At 38.7% G+C, this 4,657-nt stretch overlaps 1 pseudogene across 1 annotated transcript; it reads left to right on the top strand.

Annotated features, from left to right (window-relative positions):
* Positions 1 to 3,780: 3,780 nt before the first annotated feature.
* Positions 3,781 to 4,323, top strand: LOC308500791 (large ribosomal subunit protein uL22-like; annotated as a pseudogene). The gene has a single exon. The product of its transcript is annotated as a large ribosomal subunit protein uL22-like (transcript).
* Positions 4,324 to 4,657: the final 334 nt, after the last annotated feature.

Below are 4,657 nucleotides of genomic sequence, written 5' to 3'. Positions count from 1 at the left end.
GGTTCTTTGAAAAACTTAATAAAATCGACAAACCCTTGGCTAGACTCACTAAGATAAGAAGAGAGAAGACACTAACAAAATCAGAAATGAAAAAGGGGAAGTTATCACGGACACCACAGAAACACAAAGGATCATGCAAGAATACTATGAAGGACTATATGCCACCAAATTCAATAACCTAAAAGAAATGGACAAGTTCTTAGAAGCATATAGCCTTCCAAGGCTGAACCATGAAGAACTGGAAAATCTAAACAGACCGATCACCAGTAAAGAAATTGAATCAGTCATCCAAAACCTTCCCAAAAGCAAAAGTCCGGCACCAGATGGCTTCACTAGTGAATTCTACCAAACCTTCAAACAGGATCTAATACCAATCCTGCTCAAACTCTTCCAAAAAATTGAAGAAGAGTCAGTACTCCCTAACTCATTTTATGAGGCCAACACTACCCTGATACCAAAACTTGGTAAGGACAACACAAAAAAAGAAAACTACAGACCTATATCTCTGATGAATACTGATGCAAAAATCCCAAACAAAATTTTAGCAGATCGAATACAACAATGCATTAAAATGATTATTCATCATGACCAAGTGGGGTTCATCCCTGGGGCACAAGGATGGTTCAACATCCGCAAATCCATCAATGTGATACATCACATAAACAAAATAAAGGACAAAAATCATATGATTCTATCAATTGATGCAGAAAAAGCATTTGACAAGATACAACATCCATTTATGATTAAAACACTTAATAAAATAGGTATAGAAGGAAAATACCTTAACATAATAAAGGCCACATATGACAAGCCCTCAGCTAATCTTATAATTAACGGTGAAAAACTGAAGCCGTTTGCTCTACGTTCAGGAACAAGACAGGGCTGTCCTCTATCACCTCTGCTTTTCAACATAGTGTTGAAAGTCCTTGCCAGAGCCATCAGGCAAGAGAAAGAAATAAAAGGCATCCAAATTGGGAATGAAGAAGTTAAATTATCACTCTTTGCAGATGACATGATGCTATATATAGAAAACCCTAAAGGCTCCACCAAAAAGCTGTTAGAAACAATCAACAAATACAGTAAAGTTGCTGGCTACAAAATCAACGTACAAAAGTCCATTGCATTCCTATATACTAACAATGAAATCTCAGAAAAAGAAATACAAAAAACAATTCCCTTTGCAATTGCAGCAAAAAGAATAAAATACCTAGGAATAAACTTAACCAAGGATGTGAAGAATTTATATGCTGAAAACTATACGACATTTTTGAAAGAAATTGAAGAAGACACAAAGAAATGGAGAGACATTCCATGCTCATGAATTGGAAGAATCAGCGTAGTTAAAATGGCCATATTACCCAAAGCAATATACAGATTTAATGCAATCCCCATCAAAATCCCAATGGCATTTTTAAAAAAATAGAACAAAAAATCATCAGATTTGTTTGGAACCACAAAAGACCCCGAATAGCCAAAGCAATCTTAAGAAAAAAGAACAATGCTGGAGGTATCACACTGCCTGACTTTAGCTTTTACTACAAGGCTACAATAATCAAAACAGCATGGTATTGGCAGAAAAACAGACACATAGACCAATGGAATAGAATTGAGAACCCAGAATAAAACCACATAAATATGGACAGATAATTTTTGACAAAGAAGCTAAAAACATACAATGGAGGAAAGACAGCCTCTTCAATAAATGGTGCTGGGAGAATTGGATAGCCACGTGCAAAAGAATGAAACTGGACTGTTATCTGTCACCATGTACCAAAATTAATTCAAAATGGATCAAAGACTTAAGCATAAGACCTGACGCAATAAACTGCATAGAAGAAAACACAGGTACTAAACTTATGGACCTTGGGTTCAAAGAGCATTTTATGAATTTAACTCCAAAGGCAATGGAAGTAAAAGCTAAAATAAACAAATGGGACTATATGAAACTTAAAAGTTTCTGCACAGCAAAAGAAACCATCGACAAAATAAAGAGGCAACCGACTGAATGGGAGAAGATTTTTGCAAACAGTTCCTCTGATAAGGGTCTAATATCCGAAATATACAAGGAACTCATGCAACTCAACAACATAAAAACAAACAACCCAATTGAAAAATGGGCAGAGGACCTGAAGAGACATTTCTCCAAAGAGGACTTACAAATGGCAAATAGACATATGAAAAAATGCTCAAAATCACTAATCATCAGAGAAATGCAAATAAAAACCACAATGAGATATCACCTCACCCCACTCAGAATGGCTATCATCAACAAGACAAATAGTAACAAGTGTTGGAGAGGCTGTGGAGAAAAAGGAACCCTCATACACTGTTGGTGGGAATGCAGACTGGTGCAACCGCTATGGAAGGCAGTGTGGAGGTTCCTCAAAAAATTACAAATAGAATTACCATATGACCCAGTAATCCCTCTCCTGGGTATCTACCCAAAGAATTTGAAATCATTTATACATAAAGACACGTGTGCTCCAATGTTCATTGCAGCTTTGTTTACGGTGGCCAAGACATGGAAACAACCAAAATGTCCTTCGATAGATGAATGGATAAAGAAGTTGTGGCATATATACACAATGGAATACTATTCGGTGTCAAGGAAAGATGATATAGGAACATTTGTGACAACATGGATGGATCTTGTGAGTATAATGCTAAGCGAAGTAAGTCAGACAGAAAAATCAGAGAACCCTATGAATTTCACTGATATGTGGTATATAAACCAAAAACAAGACAAACAAATGAGAAACAAAAACTCATAGACACAGACAATAGTTTAGTGGTTACCAGAGGATAAGGGGGGTAGGGGGAGGGAGATGAGGGTAAGGGGGATCAAATATATGGTGATGGAAGGAGAACTGACTCTGGGTGGTGAACACACAATGGGATTTATAGATGATGTAATACAGAATTGTACACCTGAAATTATGTAATTTCATTAACAATTGTTCCCCAAAAATTTTTTTAAAAAATTCTATATCCAGCTCATCTCATGAGGGGAAGTAAGAGAAAGACATGTTCAAAGACTGAAAGTATACCAAAAGTTCTTAACCAAAAGAACTACTAAGGGATGGACTTTGAAGAAAAGGAAATCGAAGCCACAAGAAAGAACTGAATAACAAGAAACAATGGAGAGCTAAGAAATCAGTAATTATGTTGGTAAAAAGCATAAACTCCTCAAACTACACAGGGAGTAGTTTTCTTACAATGTAGACACATTTTAAGAAAGGAAAACTATTAAAATTGTAATAATATATACTGATAGGAAAAGATGAACACAAGTCATGTTTGACATCTGCAATTATAAGAGGTGCTCACAGTGGTTACCATCAGCGTCCAAACATTTCTGATTATGGTGAACTACCACTTGAGCAATGTTGACTAACGAGTCCACTTGTATACCCTTTTTTGGCATCATGGTATAATGATGATGATGATGAATAATTAATAACATAGTTGAAATTAAGGTGGAACAAAAATCCTCAACTCTAATAAGATGAAATTGGATAGGATGTAACACTTATTGCCTCTTAAGCTCCTGGCATTGAGGACAGAACATTACTGTCTGTCTTTAGATTTCATTCAACAAGTATCTTTGTTTAAAACAAAAAAGAAAGAAAGAAAGGAGGAAAGAAAAACGCCCACCCATGACAATCAGGGTTTTAGTTACTGGCAACAGAAACTAGTGCTGATTCAAACAGGAAAAATATTTAATGAAAAGAATATCAGTAGTTCGCTCTTCCAGTAAGCGGACTGAGGTGACCTCTGAAAATGGTTCGCTATACACTTGACCCAGAGAACCCCACAAAATCACTAAATCAAGAGGTTCAAATCTACATGTTCACTTTAAGAACAATCTTGAAACTGCCCAATCCATCAAGGGTATGCATATCCGAAAAGCAACCAAGTATCTGAAGGACAAAACGTTACAGAAGCAATGTGTGCCATTCTGTCATTCCAATGGTGGAGGTGGGAGGTGTGCCCAGGCTAAACAGTGGGGCTAGACGATGGGTCAGTGGCCCAAAAAGGGTGCTGAGAAAGGGTGCTGAGTTTTTGCTACACACCCTGAAAAAAGCAGAGAGTAATACTGACCTTGAGAGTTTAGATGCAGACTCTCTGGTCACTGAGAACAGCCAGTGAACAAAGCTCCCAATGCAGAGCAGAACTTGCAGAGCTCGTGGGTGGATGAACCCACACATGGGCTCCCCCTGCCACGTTGACATGGTGCCAACTGAGAAAGAGCAGGTTGGTCCTAAACCAGAAGAGGAGGCAGCGCAGAAGAAAAGGATCTCCCAGAAGAAACTGAAGAAATAAAGTTATGGTGTGGGGTCAGCATCAAATAAATGCTAATAAAAGGGTTTTTTTAAAAAAGAGTATCAGTAGCGCATGGACCTCAGGAAGGGTAGCCCCAAGTTCAAGGGTAGTGCAGGCAGGACCAAGGCAGCAGTCAGGCTGCCGAGCTGGCTTGCTGAGGACACTGCTGCCCCCACAGCTTGCACCAGCTACCCCACAACATCAGAGACGCCACCCTAGAGCCCTTGCCGGAGCTGCCTGAGGAGTCAGACCACAGTAGCTACCACTGCTGCGCCACAGCAAGGGACTCTGGGGAGTCTCCTTGGGGACACCGACCATCACGCAGGGTGACATG

This window comes from Rhinolophus hipposideros (genome assembly GCF_964194185.1).
Source record: "Rhinolophus hipposideros genome assembly, chromosome: 8".
Classification (NCBI taxonomy): Eukaryota; Metazoa; Chordata; class Mammalia; order Chiroptera; family Rhinolophidae; genus Rhinolophus; species Rhinolophus hipposideros.
The sequence above is the reverse complement of the archived record's forward strand: the minus strand, read 5'-3'. Positions and strand labels throughout refer to the sequence as shown.